The 20991-nt window shown below is 42.8% G+C and overlaps 1 protein-coding gene across 2 annotated transcripts in view; it reads left to right on the forward strand.

The window, feature by feature from the left end:
• Window positions 1-20991, forward strand: part of NTAQ1 (N-terminal glutamine amidase 1) — a 226642-nt gene that overhangs the window by 60139 nt on the left and 145512 nt on the right. The window lies entirely within an intron of this gene.

Raw genomic sequence — 20991 nt, forward strand, 5'->3', positions numbered from 1 at the left:
AGTAGTATGCTAAGTAGTCCCCCATATGAAACTGTCTTGCAGAATGAGACACATGGTGGATGCTCAATTAACATTTACTGAAGAAATGAATGTATGTTCATGAGGTTGTCTAGATGTGTTTCTGTCAGTGGTAATTATAAAATCAATGAGATGGTTATGTAGTTGTGCATCTAAGGCAGCTATTGCCAGTTGATGAGATTGAATTGGGTCATGGGCCACACAACTGACACCAGCAGAGTCATTTTTCTTTTGGTGAAGAAAGGACAAGAATGTTCTGTGGGAGGGCTTCTCTCTGGGTCTCCTTTTGCCCTTGGTCTCACTGTGCTTCCTCCCAGTCTTGTGTATAAGGCTTGTTGTCTGTGCCAGTTCTGAGAGGATTCACAAGTATCTCCAACTCATTAGAACATTCTGTTGAGGAATCTACTTCCTTGTGTGCTGTGGCCGAGGGACACAGAGGAGAGGGGACAGTATCTCTGGATTTCAGGGTAAGTTGAGCCTGTTGTAATATATCAAGGGGCCTGAGGTCTCCATCTCCCAAATCCGTATGTTGAAATCCTAACCCACAAAGGTGATGTGGTATGAGGAGGTGGGGGCCTTTGAGAGGCGATTCATTCTTGAGGGCAGAGTCCTCATGAATAAGGTTAGCACTTTCAGGAAAGAGATCCCAGAAACCTCTCTAGCCTCTCTCCGTGTGAGGACAGGATGGTAAGTGTGCAGCCAGTGAGCTGACCCGGCCATGCAGGTGCCCTGATTGGTCTTCCAGCATCTAGAACTGTGAGCAAGAACTTGTTTTTAAGCCACTCAGTCTGTGGTATTTTGTTAGGACAGGCTGAAAGGATTAAGACCAAGAATTCCTAACCTGCAGTCCCAGCACATGCTGTGTGTGGCTGTATGAACATATTTTTCTGGAGAGAGGACCCATAGCCCGTATTATCTGTTTATCCATTTAAAAATATTATCATTTTTACTTATCGAGGGGCTCCTGTGTGCCATGCTCCAAGTTAGATCCTGGTAACTGAAACCAGAATAGCACCTGCCCTCTGGTTGTTTATGGGCTGACTGATGGTAGAGGCTGATGTCAACCAAAGAATCATGCAAATGACCACACAGTGGCAGCTGCGCACTGTGCCATTGAGGAGAGGCAATAGCTCTGTGAGGTGAGAGAAACATCTGGTTAAAGGAGTGAGGAGGCTTCCTGGAAGAGGTGTTTTATCCATCCAACAGGTGGCTCCTACTCTGCCAAATACTTCCTGCCCCGGTGATTGAGCGGTGAAGAAATCAAAGCCCCTGAGCTCACAGAGCCTATACTCTGCTGGAGAAGACAGACACCGAACATGTAATGTACTATGTGTAAAAAGGTGGTTACCATTTACTGAATTGGGGAAAGATTGAGGGTGGAGCATTTTGGGGGAGGAAGATCAGGAGTCTTATTCTGGACGTATTAAATCTGAGATGCCAGTTGGATGTCTGAGAGGAGATGTCAAATAGGAGTTGGGTAAAGAAGTCAGATTCAGGGATGAGGTTCCGGCTGACAATATGCAACTGGGAGACAGACATCAGATAGTATTGGAGGGCACTGGGCTCAGTGAGATCATGGAAATGCTGGGTGTAGATGGAGAAGAGGTCTGGGGACCTAGCCCTGGGGGCTTTTACATTTAGAGGTCAGGAGAGGAGGAGGTCCCAGAAACAGAGAGGATAGGGGAGCAAGGGGAGGAGGAGAAAACCAGGAAAGCCCAGGGGATAAGTGATTCCAGAGGGAGAGAGGAATCAGTCCGGTCAGATATTGCCGATCAGTGGAGTCAGCTGAGGACTGAGGTACTGTTGGCTTTGGCAACATGGAGGTCTTCAGAGCAGTTTCAGTGGTGTGATGGGGATGGAAGTAGTTGAATGGGTTCAGGAGAGAACAAGAGGAAGGAGGCAGAGTATTATGATAAAGGGAACGGAGAAATGGGGCAGTGCTGAGGGGGAAGGGGGTCATGGAGAGACTACTTTGTCCCTGGCCCTCGTGCAATTCTTCCTTTATGAACAAATGAACCATTTCTACCCCTCTAAAGAGTGCTCAGATGACATCAGAGACCTCACCTCCCTGCCTGCTGTCTTCTCATGCAGGGCTAACACTACTCAGTTCTTGCTCCAGGGCTTATTCCCTATGACTAGATCTGTCCCATGGCTTGTACTTTCTTTTTTTTTTAAGATTTTACTTATTTATTCATGAGAGACACAGAGACACAGGCAGAGGGAGAAGCAGGCTTCCTGTGGGCATGCCAATGCAGGACTTGATCCCAGGACCCCGGGATCATGACCTGAGCCAAAGGCAGATGCTCAATCACTGAGCCACCAGATGTCCCTATCCTGTCTTTCTTGAGCATCCACATGGAGAAAAGAATGCTGGATGGCCTGCAGGGATATTTCATCCTTGGCGCCAGCCCTAATAAGACTCCCTGCTTTTTTTCTTGTCTCCTTCCCACCTTGCAGTCTATTATCTCCACCAAGCAGCCAGAGTGGTCTTCTAAAAATACAAACCAGAGCACCTCACTCCCCTGCTTTAAAACAACAAACTGTCACCACCACTACTCTTAAAGTGGCTTCAACATGAACTTAGATAAAATCCACTGTCGTTTCTAAAGCCATCAAGGCCCCTTGTGATCTGGACTGTGGCTGCCTGTGTGGGTCCAGCTCCCCAAATCCCTGTCCTGCCGTCTCCATGAAGTTTCTGTTGTGGGCCAGGCCGAGCTCTTCCTTCCTGAAGAACCTCACATTCTGCTTGCTCTGACTTGCCCCTTCCTTCCTGTGTCTTCTCTGGGCTGACTGCTCCCTGATATTTAGGTCCCAGCTCCGAGTCTGCTAATCCAAGCTGCCTGACCAGGCGAGGTCACATCATTTCATCACTTCTTTCCTTCATAGCTGTTGTCGCTAATGGAAATGACCTTGTGTATATATTTATTTAAGAGCCTGTTTGCTATCTCCCTTCCCCAGACTGTGGGTGCTGGCTCTGCCTTACTCAACGCCAACAGTGTCTGGCCTGGTAGGTACCCAGCAAGTAAGTATTCCTCGACTGTTTCACGAAGGAACAATTCCTGTCGCCAGCAGGGTCTGGAAGATCAAGCCACCCAACCACTGGTTTCTGGATAAAATGCCAGGAAGGTGCTGCTAAATTCTTGGTCTTTGGATTCCTTGCTCCAACTAGGTTCTGTTCCTTTTTAGATCATGTGGTCCTTGGCCACATAGCTTTCTTTCACAGACTCTGGGCTCCAGGCCTTCCTCTTTCACCTCTGTCTGGAGGGCATGTCACAGATGACTTCTTCAGGTGGCCAGGACGGTTGAGAGGTGATTTTATGAGCATCACCCATACTATACTCTCAGTGGAGTCCTCCCTCCACAAATGTACTTGAAAAACACCTTGTCCTGCATCTGGCTGTAACAGTGGGGCCTCAGGTGGTGTCCCCCTCTCCTCTGAGCTGACCGCACACAGCCTGGCACCAGAATGGGCTATCTCCTTCACCCTCTCAGCCACAGATAATGTGGCTCTGGCCATGAGCTACAGCAGGCATCTGTTGGGGCCAGGCTTTTAGTAATATCCATTTGTTATCAAGGGAGCAGTCACAGCTGAAATTCACGTAGAGTCAACAGGCAGGCTTTCCTGAGGTTTCCATGGGGCCCTGGAGTTTTAGAGCAATTTCTGGGAAGAATATTGGAAAGAAATTGAGGGGCAAAATGTTAATACAGTCACACTGTTCTGGCACACACCATTTCTAGAATCATGGGTGATGGGTGAGTCACTCTCCACTCAAGGCCCACAGGATGCAGAACTGTTGTGATCTCTTTAAGGCCAGGTGTGGGGGAGGCCTAGTTCCTGCACTCAGCATACAAGAAAAATTTAGGTTTCAGTCCTTAGTCCCCATCACAGCTGTGCTTTTTGTTCATCACTTGCTGTGTTACCTTGAGGAAGTCACTTAACCTCTCTGGGCCCTTATTGCTTCACTTATGGTTATTTTGAGATTGTGTGTGTGAGAGAGAGAGAGAGAAAAGTTTTTATACTCTGAAAGGTAAAGTGTTTTAAATTGCTAACACTTACTTCATGCCTAATATGTGCCCTGTCTTTTTCTTAATCTCATTTTAAAGGGATCCTTTTGCTTTCCCATCCTCTTGGATCTATCATTTAATGACTTTGCCACCTGTTGGACTTCTAGGCATCTTGGAAACTTAAAGGCAAGTCAATTTGGTTCAACCTGTATGGATGGTAACCTGGATATTTATCTTTAAAAATGACCTATAAAAATACTCTGACTTAGTAATTCCCCATGTAGGGATTTATCTTCCAAATACACTGCACATATGTGAGCTATGGATAAACAAGGTTATTCACTGTACACATGGATAACAACCCCACCTGGAATCCACCTGTAGGCCTATTCACTGGGGACTGACTGACTGAATTGTAATCCAGCTGTAGTGGAAAATATTATGAAGCTGTAAAAATAAACGAGCAAGGTTCTTCCTCAAGCTGAGTGGGGATGTTTTTATTCTGTTATGTTCACTCTTATGTTACATTCTTTTGCCTCAGTGAGATATTTAATAAAGTTAAGTTTACAAAGCAAGTGAAACAGTGCGTTTTAAAAGAGAAAAATATATATTTGCTTGTATTTGTACAGGATATCTAAAAGAATATGCACTTCCAAAAGAAGCTGGTAATATTGGTTGCCTCTGGAGTGGAGAACCAGGTGGCTGGGGTTGTTGGGGAGGGAGGGAAACTTCATTGTACACCCTTTTTTGGTTTTAAGAGTTGTGATCTCTGTGAATATGTCACTTGTTAGAAACAGATTTAAAAAAAAAAAAAAAAAACCTACGCTTTCCATCACTTACACATGTATCCATATAACTTTTTTTTTTTTTTTAAAAACACAACTTTTAACAGCTATAGCTTCAGGTGCTCTCTATTGTGAAAGTTGCTTTGAGCCACAGTGGGAAAAGTCAGGATGTGTGATGCACACTTAGGGAACGTGGAGGGAAAGTTCACATGGTGAGAGCCTGAGGAATGAGGAAACTGCCCCCGATTGTTTTTCCATTATACTTCGTTTAGCCCCGTGTTCAACGGCTCTAACCTTTGATTTTGGTGTCAGGAGTGAAGGTGAGACCTCCAAGCAGCTGAGGAGCACTTTGTTTTGTGTGCTGGTAAAGGATGTATTTCTGTGCTGCCTATGGCTTGAGCTGCACTTTGGGTACAGAAAGGCTCACAAGGCCCATGAACTCATGCAAAGACACAAACCCTTCTTAGTAGATTTGAACCAGGGTCTGACTCCAGAATTACTCCCTCATAAAATGAAGATGCAGGCACATTGGAATAAACCCAAAGGCAAAATTAGGGCATCGTTCTCTGAGAAGCAGGGTGGATTATAGAAGCAAAAATCTGGGGAAGTAATGGGGGTGGCCTGTCTCGAACCACAGGTTGGGATTTAGGGCTTAATCTTGTAGGAGAAAGGAGCTCTGGTGGCAAGCTGTTAAACAGCAAAGGGCTGTGGGAAGATTAGCACTTTGTGGAGTGTCCATAGACTGGGGTTGACAGGTTGGGGTTGGCAGAGGGGTGAGGAAGAGGGGGGACCAGTAGGAGAAGGCCTCCACATGCAAACTGATGGTGTCAGGACTAGGGAAGGGGTGGCATGGGCATGGAAGGATGGATCTAGGTGATTTCTTTCCAATGATTTGGTAGAGTTTGTATTCATTGAAGGTTGAAAAGGAAGCAAGTGGAGAATAACATGGTTAGCGTGCTCTATCACGCGGGGATGGGTCATTGAGGAGGTACTTCATGCTGCTATCACATTCTGGTGTATTTAATGCTCTGCCAGCTACCCTGCTCAGGGCTTTCATGGTCTACCATTGTCTGCCCAAACAATTCTTCCAGAAGTCACAGCAGATGTTGTCAATCCCTACCGCCCCAATAGTTCCCATCTTCCCTTACTCTTCCTCACCTAAGTGAAGCCCCTGTGTGTCCATGAGAGGCTTTCCATGGTCCTAACATGCTTGGCTGGAAGTGTGGAAGAGTTAATACACCCTGGAAGAGTCTTCAGCAGCCGATTCTCAGCTGATGCTTCAGCTTTCTTGTTCCTCAGAGGGTACAACTCGAGTGAGGTGCTACAGGTTTCCTGGGATCCCAAGCAGTGTTGGTTCCCACCTGCCCACTAGGCACACCTGCTTGGCACCTGCTCAGTAACCTGCTTCCTTGCCTCTCCGGACTCACCTCCCCACTCCTCACTGATGTTTCCTAGGATCCTTTCTCAGATAAACTACCTGTACCCCAGTCCCCATCTCAAGGCCGACCTTGGGAGAACCCAATCTAAGGCAGTTAACAGGTGATACTATTTAGGCTCAGAGACATGATTTCACTTGTTCAAGCTCACAAATCCAGTCTGTAGCATATCTAGGTTTTCTTTTTCTTTTTTTTTTTTAAGATTTTATTTATTTTAAAGAGCTCCCTGCAGGGAGCTCGATGCAGGACTCAATCCCTGCCCTGAGCCAAAGGTAGACGCTCAACCACTGAGCCACCCAGGTGTCCCTACATATCTAGGATTTTAATCCAGGTCTCCTGAGCCCAGTGGGATTCTGATGTTGTTTTCTGCTAGACCATATCTAGTATCTGCTGTAATGCCTCCCTGGGCCTTTTTTACATGTCTGGGTTTCCTACTAGAGTCTGGCCTAGTAGACTCTAATATAAACTCCTAAAAGGCAGGAACTATGGTCTTGAGATTTTTATACCCAAGACCAGCAAGAACTGTGCCCTTTAGATAACAGATGCTCCATGAGGATTTGTTGAAAGGAAGAAATAGAGCAAGAGGAAGAGAGTGGAAGGAGGAAGAGTAGACAGTTGGGTGCATGACCCTGGGGAGCATGAAAGAGACTCTGCAGGCATCTTGACCTGGAACATGAGAGTGATGTGCCTTGGAGGAGACAATGATTAGAGTTTCAAAAGCAGAAGACGCAGAGGAGCCATGATGATGAGCAGAAAAACTGGCAGAGAACTCAAAAATGTCCATTTTCTTGGAAATCACTTATGAGGAAACATTACTAGTGAAATAGCCCTTTTTCAGTGTATGCATCCCTGAAAGGGAGTCTTTTTCTTATTTATTTCTTGTTTCAATATGGTATTAGTAAGCATAGTTTTATAGGAAAAACATCAGATGGATTCTCACCAAGGATTAAAGTCTACAAATAGTTACCCTAGGGAAGTATTTTTCAAACTATGCTCTACAAGCCAGTAGAACTTCCAAGGAACTCTCCTGGAAGCCTCCTCAAGAAGAGGTTAATAGGTCATGATATTTGATTAATACTGGACTCTTTTTAAGTAAATTTTTTCATTTTTAAAAGAGTTTAATTGAGACCCAGAGAAAGAGTATACAAGCACATGAGCAGGTAGTGGGGAGGAGCAGAGGCAGAGGGAGAAGCAGACTCCCCGAGGAGCAGAGCCTGATGTGGGGCTCGATCCCAGGACCCCAAGATCATGAACTGAGCTGAAGGCAGATGCTTAACCAAATGAGCTACCCAGGTGCCCCTGGACTCTCTCTTTTTTAAAGATTTTATTTATTAGAGAGAATATGAGTGAAAGAGTGCAGGGAGAGAATCTCAAGCAGACTCCCTGCTGAGTGGGGAACCCCATGTGGGGCTCAATCCCAGGACCCTGAAATCATGACCTGAGCTGAAATCAAGAGTTGGACACTTAATCGACTGAGCCACCCAGGGCCCCTGTACTCTAACCAAGTGGTGGGCCTAGGCTATGTCTTGGTCTGCATTATCTCATTTAATCCTATCTATCCCTCCTCTGATTACAAGGGCTGTTTTCATCTCTTCTTCACAGATGAGGAAGCTGATGTTCACAGAGGTCACTCAGCTAGGAGGTGGACAAAGTGGGATTCATTCCCGGGGCTATTTGACTCTAGAGCCCATGACCTTCACAGGCAAGGTACCCTCCTCCCCACCCTTTGCCAACTATGCCTTCCCTCCACCAGAACTGAAACTCCAGTTTTGACACCATGCAGAGCAAATGGGAGATAGGAGCTATACTATTGGTTGCAGGTTGGGAGAGGGTGTACTAAAATGTGCTGTCCTTTGACTGCCTTCTCTAAAAGTCTTGGGGTCTTGCTTTCCCATCACACAGAGGAGGTTTAAAGTTCATTTTGATGAATGCATTCTGCTCTCTTGGTACACAAGGTGGAGCATTTGGCACAAGAATGAAATAAGATCACTGCAGAGAGTATTCTTGCTCTTTGCAGGAAAAGAGTTCTCCTTTTCTCTTTCTTTCTCTGTTGCTCACAATTGTTTGCTGAACCATTTGAAAGCAAGTTGCAGATATCAGGAGACTTTGACTATAAATACTACAGCAGGATTTCCTAACATCAAAGTCATTTTTCTGCATAATCTCAATATTATTTTCATGTCCAGGAAGCTTAACACTGATGCAGTGATATTATGTAATCCACATTCTATATTCACATTTCTCCAAATATTCCCAAGATGTCCTTAAGTGCTTCCTCCCTCTCCCCTGCCACCATCCAGCATTAACATTGTATTCTCTTGATATTAGATCATGGTCATTTTTCCAGAATATTGTACTTCAAAATGTCCATAATTTTTACTGGCTATTTAATATTTCCTGGAGCAGATTTGCCACAATTTCTTAATAAATCTCTCCTTGGTTATTCCTATTACAAGTATAATGTGCTCTGTGGGACTTTTCCATTTTCGCTTTTGACTTAGGCACCAATTCGATAGATACTAGATTTCAAAATGAGGGTGAGGCTGACCATCATGTATGGAATTCACCAAGTGTCAAAGGTCAGTTCTCCAGGAAAGATCTGTGATGGAGGTTTGTTTTTGTTTTGTTTTTTTTAAAGATTTTATTTATTTATTCATGAGAGACTGCAGAGAAAGGCAGAGACATAGGTAGAGGGAGAAGCAGGCTTCCCGTGGGGAGCCCGATGTGGGACTAGATCCCAGGATCCGGGGATCATGCCCTGAGCTGAAGGCAGACACTTAACAACTTAGCACCCAAGAGCCCCTGGAGATTTGTGTATAGAGGTTCATTGGGCAGTGCTTGGGGATCACCACCTGTGGGGGAATGAAAGAAGCGAGAGTGGGCAGAGGGAGTAGCACTTTGATGCTGTCATTGTAAAGGCCTCAGCTGCTCCTCCACTAGCTCTGAAGCGGAGATAGTCGTACAGAGGTGTCCCTTTTTGAAGCAAGGAGGCCGGCTCTTTATGCCTCTGTGTGGACCAGTCACTGGATGCAAATTGCCCCTGGAAGGGGACATGACACAAGGGGACATGGGTGCGATGCTGTCTTCAACTTAAAGCAGTTTTCAGGGAGACTCAGGGTGGGAATGAGGGCTTCAGTCCTGAGAGGAGGGCTGGGCGGAGACTAGAGCATCCACCACACCAGGGGAATTCTCATGAACCTGTTGGCTGTGGGACCCAGGAAATTTAACAAAAATCCCCTACCCCTGGACAAGCAAAGCAGGACTGATTCCATTTTGTGCTACACCTGCCACCTCCTGTGTGACCCCCACATAACCTGCTTATTGCTTAAGGCGCTGCCCCACCCTAGTCAAGCCGCTGGGCACACCCTAATTTGAAATCGGCTCATAACAATGTAACCCTGCTTTGTGCCCGCCAAAACTGCACGTGCCAATTCTGACCAAAGTAATAGGCCAGCTCAAATGGATACTATAAGGTAAGATGTAATTCAATTGGCCACCTGCATGGGGACCGCCATAACTGTGCAACTTTCTGCGTATCCCATGGGCCACTGGCCCCTATAAAGCTGCTACGCCTCTTAGTCTCGGGGTCCAAGTCCCTGGTCCGCTGTGTCGGGTACACTTGGACCCAAGCTCGAGCTTGTAAATAAACCCTCGTGTGTTTGCATTGGTGTCGGCTCCTTGGTGGTTTCTCAGATTCGCAATCTTGGGCACAACATTGGCTAAGTCCTTGACCCCTGCAGCCAGATTGAATAAGCAAGCAGTCAGCTTGGTGGGGGTACATTGCATGCTGTGACTCCTCCCTCACTCCCCAGGGGAAAGGCCTTCTTCCAAAGTATATGATGGGGGCTTCCTTAGGACCAGATAGAGCTTGAAATGTATTTTCCACAGTTGGGGCCAGAGAGAACTGCCCTCCCAGGCTCTGTTAGGGTAAAGGATGAGAGAATGTTTCCTGGGCTCAAAGGTGGGCCCCTTGGGAAGAGGGAACTGGGCCAGAGCCTTTTTTTAAAAAAACTTTAAAAAATTATTTAAGACGCACAAACTGCAAAAATAGAGTTCTCATGTGCCCTCCACCCTGTTTTCCCCAGTGATATCATCTTACATAACCATAGTGCATTTGCAAGACTAGGGAATTGACATGACATTGTATAATACTATGAACTAAGTTACAGACTTTACTTGGGTTCCATCAATGCATATATGAGCTGTGCTGTGCGTGTATTACTATACAATTGTATCACATGCCTAGGTTTGTGTGATCACCACTGCAATCAGGGTACATAATTGCTCCATTACTAAGAAGAAACTCCCTAATGCTACACCTACACATTCACCCCCTACCGCCCACAGCCACCGATCTATTATCTCCATCACTGGAATCTTATCATTTCAAGGGTGTTATATAATAGTATCATGCAGTATGTAACTTTTTGAGATTGACTTTTTCCACTGGGCATAATATCCTGGAGTTCCATCCTGTTGTTGCATGTATTGATGTTCATTCTCTTTTGTATTTTAGTAATATGCCATTGTATACCCACCCACAGTTTGCTTATCTGTTCTGGGCAGGAGTCATTTAAGTCCTGGCCAAGAGGACCCACTCCAGGAGGGTGAGCACTTCCAACGATGAAGTCCGAGTGGAGAGGCATGCCAGGGACCAGGGCAGAGGAGGCAGTGGCAGCTGGGATGGATTGCTTCTCCCTTGTCCTGAGAACTCAAACTAGAGAGGTCCTCAGAGATGGGGATCTCCAAAGATCCCATGAGGCGTGCCACACGGGAGAGCAGTTTTATAGAGCCCCAAAGCCCAGTGAGCACGAAGTCAGCTTACAACAGTACCTGTCACAAGCCAGTTAGAGTATTTCCAGACATAACGACTTAACCTCTTTGCCTTCCACCCATTTTGACATGGCATTCAAAACAGCAGCCAATGAGCAGGGGAGGAAATGTGAAGGAATGGTAGGAGAGAGAAGTTGACTGCATATGAGCCCCTGCTTTCCCTTGCAGCTCTCACTGAGCTGGTGATAGCTCTAGCTGAGAAGTGGGAGAAATCTTTGAATGAAGCCGGGATTATTGTTTAATATAATGAACGTTGTAACACATCAGATTTCTCTATTATGACCTTGTTTGTGACTTGCTGTGACCATTAGCATGTCATTACTTGAAAGTGACCTGAGCTGGAAGGGTCCTGTGATCAAGTACAGCCTCCTTTCTTCTTCCAATTAACCCCCCCCTCCCCCAAACTGAACAAATTTTAAAGGGATGGTGGGAGAAAAATGAAAAAGTGTGTTTTGATGATGTCCACACAGTGGTATAGAAATAACTTGGAAATAAACTGTACATAAACTTTTTCCTTATATACTATAATTTCTCTAGAGCAAATTCCTGGCAATGGGGTTAATAGGTCAAAAGGCATGGATATTTTTATAGTTTTGAAAACATATTGCCAAATTGATTTTCTGTTTTTTAATTTCTATTTATTTATTTATTTATTTATTTATTTATTTATTTATTTATTTATTTATTTATGATTTCATTTATTTTTCTGAGAGAGAGAAAAGAGAGAAAGAGAGAGAGAGAGCATGAGCAGGGGGAAAAGCAGAGGAAAGGGAGAAGCAGGCTCCCCAATGAGCAGGAAGCCAGGTATGAGGCCCGATCTCAGGACCCCAAGATCATGACCTAAGCTAAAGGCACTTCATTGACTGAGCCACCCAGGCACCTCACCAAATTGCTTTTCTAAAGGTTCCTACCAATTTATATTCCCACCGGATACTGTACGAAAGTTTTATCACATATTCAGTGGTACAGGATAATATTGTAAGATTGTTAATGTGATGATGTTTAAATGCTATTTGATATTTGGAATACTTTTTTAAAGTTTTTACTTACTTATTTGAGATAGAGTGAGCATGAGTGGGGGGAAGAGGCAGAGGGAGAGGGAGAAACAGGTTCCCTGCTTAGCAGGGAGCCCAACTTGGGACTTGATCCCAGAACTCCAGGACTATGACCTGGTGCCCCTGGAATAATTTTTAAAGTGCTTTTATAATATGAAAATTTTTGCATTAGATGTTTTATCCATCTCTTTACACTTGGCATTAATATCTGGAGTATAGAATATCGCTAAAGGTGTGATTTTATAAATTAATCACTGGCTATTCATGTGCAGCTTCGAGGGCTTTCCTGGACCACTTTCCTGAACCAAATTCTATAGGATTTTTGCAGGCAGGAATGAAAGAAGTGGATGAAGGCCAGAGCATCAGTGAATACAAGAGACAGGTTCAGAGCTCTAAGTTAGGGATGACACATGAAGCAAGGGACCAGGAACAAGGAGGTGGCCATGAGGTTGAGAGATGAGGTGAGAAAGGACCTTGGGAGACAAAGATGCTGGAGTGGCCTCCCAACAAGGCAGCAGGGTAGGAAATAGGCCTCTTCCCCTGCCAAGTATCAATGAATTAAAAATTTATGTATGCATGTGTTTTATAGAACACAAAATTGATTATCTTAACCAGTTTTAAGTGTACGATTCCATGGTTTGAAACAGATCTGCAGAACTTTTTTATCTTGCAAAACAAATTCTTCAGCCACAGAAGAGCAATACATACCTTCCACCCTGGGCTCTGGGTGGCCACCATTTTATTAATCTTTTCTGAGTTTGACTACTTTAGATACCTCATATAAGTGGAAGCGAGTAGTATTTGTCTTTTTGTGACTGGTTTATTTTACTTTTAGCATGATGTCTTTGAGGTTCATTGGTATTGTGTAGCACTTAACAGGATTTCCTTCCCTTTTTAAGGCCGAATAGTATTCCATGGTATGTATACACCACATTTTGGTTATCTACTCATCTGTTGATGGATATTTGGTTGATCTCTTGGCTATTGTGAATAGTGCTGCTATGAATGTGGGTGTGCAGATAACTCTTTGAGTTATCTGGTTTCACTTTTGTATATATATTCAGAAGTAGGATTTCTGGGTTGCATGTTATTCCTATTTTTAATTTTTTGGGAACCTCCATACCGTTTTCCATAGTGGTAATGCCATTTTACAATCACACTAACAGTGGACAAGAATTCCAATTTTTCCACATTCTTAGCAACACCTCTTATTTTCTGGGTTTTTTGTTTGTTTTTCTGTTTTTTAGTATTGGCCCTCCTAATGGATGTGAGGTGATTTCTTATTGCGATTTTGTCTTGCATTTCCCTGGTGATTAGTGCTGTTGAGCATCTTTTCATATGTTGGTTGCCATTTGTATATCATCTTTAGAGATATGTCTATTTAAATCCTTTGTCTACTTTCCTTCCTTCTTTTCTTTCTTTTCTTTTTTTTCCTCTTTTTTTCCCCCTTTGCTTCCTGAAGGCTTTCAGCATTGACTTCTGTCCATTTTATTTTATTATTTTTTTAAATAATAAATTTATTTTTTATTGGTGTTCAATTTGCCAACATACAGAATAACACCCAGTGCTCATCCCGTCAAGTGCCCCCTCAGTGCCCGTCACCCATTCATCCCCACCCCCCGCTTTCCACCCCTAGTTCGTTTCCCAGAGTTAGGAGTCTTTATGTTCTGTCTCCCTTTCTGATGTTTCCCACACATTTCTTCTCCTTTCCCTTATATTCCCTTTCACTATTATTTATATTCCCCAAATGAATGAGAACATATAATGTTTGTCCTTCTCCGATTGACTTACTTCACTCAGCATAATACCCTCCAGTTCCATCCACGTTGAAGCAAATGGTGGGTATTTGTCGTTTCTAATGGCTGAGGAATATTCCATTGCAAACCACATCTTCTTTATCCATTCATCTTTCGATGGACACCAAGGCTCCTTCCACAGTTTGGCTATTGTGGACATTGCTGCTAGAAACATTGGGGTGCAGGTGTCCCGGCGTTTCATTGCATCTGTATCTTTGGGGTAAATCCCCAACAGTGCAATTGCTGGGTTTTAGGGCAGGTCTATTTTTAACTCTTTGAGGAACCTCCACACAGTTTTCCAGAGTGGCTGCACCAGTTCACATTCCCACCAACAGTGTAAGAGGGTTCCCTTTACTCCGCATCCTCTCCAACATTTGTGGTTTCCTGCCTTGTTAATTTTCCCCATTCTCACTGGTGTGAGGTGGTATCTCATTGTGGATTTGATTTGTATTTCCCTGATGGCAAGTGATGCAGAGCATTTTCTCATGTGCATGTTGGCCATGTCTAGGTCTTCCTCTGTGAGATTTCTGTTCATGTCTTTTGCCCATTTCATGATTGGATTGTTTGTTTCTTTGGTGTTGAGTTTAATAAGTTCTTTATAGATCTTGGAAACTAGCCCTTTATCTGATACGTCATTTGCAAATATCTTCTCCCATTCTGTAGGTTGTCTTTTAGTTTTGTTGACTATATCCTTTGCTGTGCAAAAGCTTCTTATCTTGATGAAGTCCCACTAGTTCATTTTTGCTTTTGTTTCTTTTGCCTTCGTGGATGTATCTTGCAAGAAGTTACTGTGGCAGAGTTCACAAAGGGTGTTGCCTGTGTTCTCCTCTAGGATTTTGATGGAATCTTGTCTCACATTTAGATCTTTCATCCATTTTGAGTTTATCTTTGTGTATGGTGAAAGAGAGTGGTCTAGTTTCATTCTTGTGCATGTGGATGTCCAATTTTCCCAGCACCATTTATTGAAGAGACTGTCTTTCTTCCAATGGATAGTCTTTCCTCCTTTATCGAATATTAGTTGACCATAATGTCAATGTTACCCAGGGCAATTTACACGTTTAAGACTTCTGTCCATTTTAAAATCAGGTTATTTGATTGTTTTGTTGTTGAATTGTTGGAGTTCGTTATATATTCTGGTTATTAACTACTTCTCAGATAAATGATTTGCAGATATTTTCTCCTGTCCATTGCATTTCATTTGTTGATTGTGTCTTTTGATGCACAGACATTTTTAAGTTTGATGTAGTCTCATTTGTCTATTTTTGCTTTTGTGGCATGCGCTTTTAGTGTTGTATCCAAGAAGCCATTGCTAAGTCCAATGGCGTAAAGTTTTCCCTTGTGTTTTTTTCTAGGAGTTTTACAGTTTTAGGTCTTATATTTAAGTATTTATTCTATTTTGAGTTATTTTTTGCATATGGTATAAGATAAGGGTTCAACTTAAATCTCTTGCTTGTAGACATCTAAGCACTAACACCAACACCATTTGTGAAGAGACTGTTCTTTTTCCATTAAGTGATATTGGCAATCTTGTCAAAGATCATCAAATATTATTATTTTTTATAGATGGAAAAATGTTACAGTTTATAGTTACAGTCTTATTCTTTGTAAGGTAGATTTGGGGGTATATAATGATTTTTCGAATGAGGCAGAGAGGTCAAAGTAAAAGTACAAAAATGTGAATAAACTTTGAGACTATTGGATGCAGACCTAGTAATACCTTTTGTTACAATGTCATCAATGCTTGGGGCAGCTGTTGATTGATTAATTCACTACGCAAGTGATTATTGAGTGCCTGCTATAGCGGCACTAACCAGGCCAAGGGAATCCAGATGTGCATTAGAGCAAGTCCCTGCTATTGACACTTGCTCTAATAATAGCGTACATTTCTGTGTAGAATTTCATTTTCTGTTAGCAGACATCAACAATAATGTATGTGCTTTCCCTTGCTCTCCTAGGATTTTGGAGAGGCATAGGGGACTGTGCAATGCTTTCCATGCCCTTAAGGGCCCATGTGAGCTTATTCCTAATGACCCCCAGAAACTCTCTGTGTCCACTGCCCTTTGCTGTGGACTGACTGATACCTGATGAGAAGGACACTCCATAGCTTGGAGAATAAAAGGAATGAGGCCTTAAAGACCGAGGATTATGTCTAGATGTCTGAAAGAGTCAGTGTTCCATCTGAAGGCTCTCCCTGTAGGGCTGTTTCTTTGCACCTCCCCAGGGGCATTCCACTTTGGTTGAAACCTAAGGTTTTGTCATTTCAGTAACCTAAGTGCTCCATTCAAGAAACACAGAAAATAGGGTAAAAAGAGATACTGCTTTTGCAAGCCACTGAGACATTCAATAGCACCTTCTTTTGGGCTGAACAATAGCAATTGTGTAGTAGTGAAGGTAATGCTTTGTTTTGCAGTTTCTTGTTTGGGTGTTTTATTTCTTCCTAATGGAGTGGGTCTGCATGTGTGACTGGAGTATCTTTTGCATTGACTCTTCTCTCAGCACAACCTCTCCCAGCCTGTTTGAAGGGTTTTTAATATCATTGGAGAGGCATATCAAATTTATATAAGGAACCCAGTTTGTAATAGTCCTGGTTGTAAACAAATTACTTATGCTTACAAGAACTGTCCCTTGTCCTGCATATAGTTCTCACTCTATAATGTAGGGCTAATCATTTTTTAAAATAAACTTTTTACTTTTGTAATATTTTGGATCTACAGAGAAGTTACAGAGTTCCCATATATCCCTTACCCACTTTCAATTTCTCCGGATGTTAACATCTTATATTATCATGATACATTTGTCAAAACCAAGAAACCAATATTGGTACATTACCATTAAGTAAACTCTAGACTTTTATTTGGATTTCACCAGTTTTTCTCCATCAATGTCCTTTTTCTGTTCTACAGTTCAATTTAGGATACTACAATGCATTCAGTTGTCATGTCTCTAGTCTCCTCTGGTCTGTGATAGTTTCTCAGTCTCTCTTTGTTTTTTTGTGATCTTGACAATTTTGAGGAGAGTTGGGCATGTATTTTTTAGAATGTTGGGTTTGGTAATTTTTAGTGCATTATTTTGTGATCTTCCTAGAACCTAGAGTTAAGCCACTTCTTCAATTATCATCAAAGGTAGTTCTCTGGATTGGTTGGACTTGAATGGACCCTTGCAATTCATAACCAATTAGTTACTGTTATTAAGAATCCAGTGTCCGGGAGGGACAACTGCAGTTTTGAGTTGTCATCATACAGTCTAGCTTTCGTCATGTGGTCTATATCTCTTTGGTTTTGCCACACAGCTACTGTCTTAGGATCTTGGAAGGAAATCTAAGGCATATTTACCTAGCATTTTGAAGAGGACTTAATAAAGGGGCTATATATCCAGGTGGGACAGTGTTTTAGTTTGAGTGGTTCTAAAAAAAGTACCACAAGCTGGGTGGCTTAAACAATAGACATTTATTTCTCACAGCTCTAGAGGCTGGAAAGTCCGGGATCAAGGTGTTGGCCAACTGGTTCCTGATGATGGCTTTCTTCCTGGCGTATAGCTGATTGCCTTCTTTCTTTATTCTCACGTGGAGAGGGATAGCTCTAGTCTTTCTTCTTAAAAGTAACTCCTGCCTTATTTTCATGATCTCTTCTATACCTGTTTACCTCCTAGGTGCCTCACCTCCAAATTCCATCAAATTGTGGGTTAGAGCCACAACATATGAATTTTGAGGGGATACAAATATGCATTCTATAGTAAGCAGCAATAGAGGGAACCAATAGGAATGTTGAGGCTCTCAGGGACTGGCAGCAGAAGGAAGTTCTCACCCCAAGGAAGGAGAAAAAGGAGGAAATTATGGAGCTCAGAGAGAGTTGAAGAGGTAGGGTGAAAGTGGGCAGGGGTGCCCAATAGGAACTGTAGTAGTAGAGAGATGAAGAAATTGCCAGAACACTGAGGCAGGGAGAGAGAAATCTCCAACCTCATGTCTTTTACCCTCACATTACCAGTTGTCTTTCATTCGCCAGACCCAACCAGAAGCTAAGGACAAGGGAGCTTGGATACTGCATTCCTTAGAATCAGCCCTGCAGGGCACAGAGAACTGTGTAAAACAGAGGAGGGTATGTGTAAATAGAGAATAACCACCATAGACACTTACAAGAATCCCTATGCTGCCTGTATCCACTTATTTCATAATGCAAACTTTTGGAGAGCAGGGCACACCACCTGCCGAAACAGCCTTGTTAAAGCAATTATATATGTTTCCCAGGCCTGCAAAACAAAGCACCACAAACTGGCTCAAAACAGCAAGGGTGCCTGGATGGCTCATTCAATTAAGCGACCAACTCTTGATTTCTTGGGGGTCCTGGGATCGAGCCCTGTGTCGAGCCCTGCATCATGTTCCGTGCTCAGTGGGGAGTCTCCTTGAGATTCTCTCTCTTCTTCAGCCCCTCACTCTGCTCCTGCACTCTTTGTCTCTCTCTAAAATAAATACATCTTCAACAACTACAAAAATGTATTCTCACAGTTCTGAGAAGCGAGAATTCTGAAATCAAGGTATCATTAGGGCCATGCTCCCTGTGAAACTGGCAGGAGAGAATAATTTCTGGCCTTTTCTAGCATCTGGTGTCTGCATTCCTTGGCTTGTAGGTGTATCACTCCAGTCTCAGTCTCTAGAGTCACACTGTTGTCCTCTCTCTCTGTGTTTCTGACTGGTTCTTTGTAGAAGTACACCAGTCATTGGGTTAAGGGCCTCCACCCTACTTCAGCATGATCCCATCCTAAAGTAATCATATCTGCAATGACCCTAATTCCAGATAAGATGACATTCTGAGGGATTGGAAGTTAGGGCTTCAACCTATCTTTTTGGGGAGCACAATTCCACAACAGTGACCTTATGCCCAGAGAACATTTTTCAGGCTGATGAGATAGAAGGATCGGTTCAAATCTATATTTACTGCTCTGTAGTATTATTATTTGAGAGGGGTCTTATCCCACTCCCACTCCTGAAATGGATAGTGGTGGCAAAGGCTATTTTACAGAATTTGAGAGTTCCTGATAGCTGGGCAGTGACTCAGAGTAGTTGTGGGTAGAGAAATGGCAGGGAGTGTGCCGACTAGTGCTAAAATATCCCAAGCTAAGAAACAGTGTAATCAAGCCAGACCTTCCTCCTCCTTCCTCCTGACTAAAGCAGAGCCATGATGTGGCTAAAAGATGATTAATTGCCCTTGGCTAGCCCCTTTCTATCCATTGCCTTCTGTATTGCTTACTCTGTGAGTTTCCTAGGGCTGCCAAAACAAATGATCACAAACTCAATGGCTTAAAACAACAGAAAGTTATTTTCTCACAGTTCTAGAAACTGGACGTTTGAAATCAAGGTGTCAGCAGGTGTCATCCTTCCTCTGAAGGTCCAAGGGAAAAAAAATCCTTCCTTGCCTCTTCCTAGCTATTGGTTTCTGGTGATCCTTGGTGTTTGTCTCTCAGCTTGCAGTTGGATCACTACGATCTTTCTCTGTTGTCACATGGCCTTCTCTTTGTTTCTCTATGTGTTCTCTCTTCTTATTAGGACACCAGTCATTGGACTTAGGGCCCTCCCTAAGCCAGTATAACTTTATCATAATTTACATTTGCAAAGATCCTATTTCCAAAAAAGGTCACATTCTGAAGTTGTGAGTGGATGTGAATTTGGGGGTACACTCTTCATCCCACTACACTTATTAAACCTCATTTTTTCAGTTAAGGAGAAAGAGTCAGAAAGAATAACCAGTTGTCCAGGTCACTGTTAGAAAGCTGCAGAGCTGAGGGTACATGCGTATTCTTAACCATTGACTAGCCAAAAAGTCTTCCTTCTTCCCATCTGCCTGCCTTCTCTCTGCTGCCATCTTTGTATGTTCATTACTTGTTTGCTCATTCAAGGATACTTTGGATGTTAGTTTATCTTAATTTCAGTGGACAGAAATTATTGTGATTGTTAGTTGTTGGGCATAGGGGATGGGAAGATATTACCATGATGTTTGCTTATTGGGCACTTTCTATATCTTTCATGACTTCTACATTTATTAATTGTAATTTCTCTGTACGGAAGAGTTGTTCCTTCTCTCTTATTTATATCTTTCTATTAGGATGGCCTTATGCATATTTATTTTATTTTATGGGTCACAATTTCATACTATCATTATTTATTTTGTTGTTCAAGTTGTCCCCACTTTGCCTATTAGGAGCTTAATTAGGTTGGTCTGTATCCTTTCAACTTGCTCCATCATTTGTAAGTACCTACTTACTTTTTGGCACTTCCTTTTTTCCCCTAGGCTCAGCTTATATTTTCCTTGCCCCGATCCTGGAATCAAACTTTTTTTTCAGAAAAACATTAGCTCCTTTTATCAGAGTATTGATTTTGAAACCAAGACCTTGGTAGTGGTACAGAAGCTCATTGCTTCTTGATCCTTTTAGTGGATAGACCTAGGAAATTTTTTTGCATATACTAACACACACACACACACACACACACACTCTTCTACATTTATTTCAGTATGCGCCTGTTCAAATGTTAAAAGCCATGATGAATACATTCCTTCTAAAGTAAATGCATGAGTATCTGTAAGGCAGGCTTCTATCTGTCTCCAATAATGAGAACAACAGGTCCATTACAGCACTGCAGAGTCAATAGTACTTGTTTACTTCTAGATTTTATGTTACAAATCAGATAGCTGAGGTTATTAGGGAAGAGACCTAGCCTTATATAATCCAGAAACCAGAAAAAAAGAATCATAGAGGTATCCAATTCATGTTCTCTAAACTGCTATTCCATGGAATATTGTTTGGGGAGGTGTTAAAAGGCTTAATGATAAAAGGGCTCTGTGGTCCAATAGGTTTGGGAAACTTGTCATGGTAGATCTCCCACACTTGAGTAACACTGCCCAGGAATTATTACAGGAGTTTAAAAAAATGTGTTTTCCAGAAAAACATGTTCAAAACAAAACATTTGTCAGACACTTAATGGAAGGGTAAGATATAAGCAGAAGAAACAGTAAATGTGTCAACTCTATATGGATTTTCTCTTGCACACATCCATTTGGGACTAAATGTTGGC

The sequence above is a fragment of the Canis aureus genome, chromosome 14 (assembly GCF_053574225.1).
Source record: "Canis aureus isolate CA01 chromosome 14, VMU_Caureus_v.1.0, whole genome shotgun sequence".
Classification (NCBI taxonomy): Eukaryota; Metazoa; Chordata; class Mammalia; order Carnivora; family Canidae; genus Canis; species Canis aureus.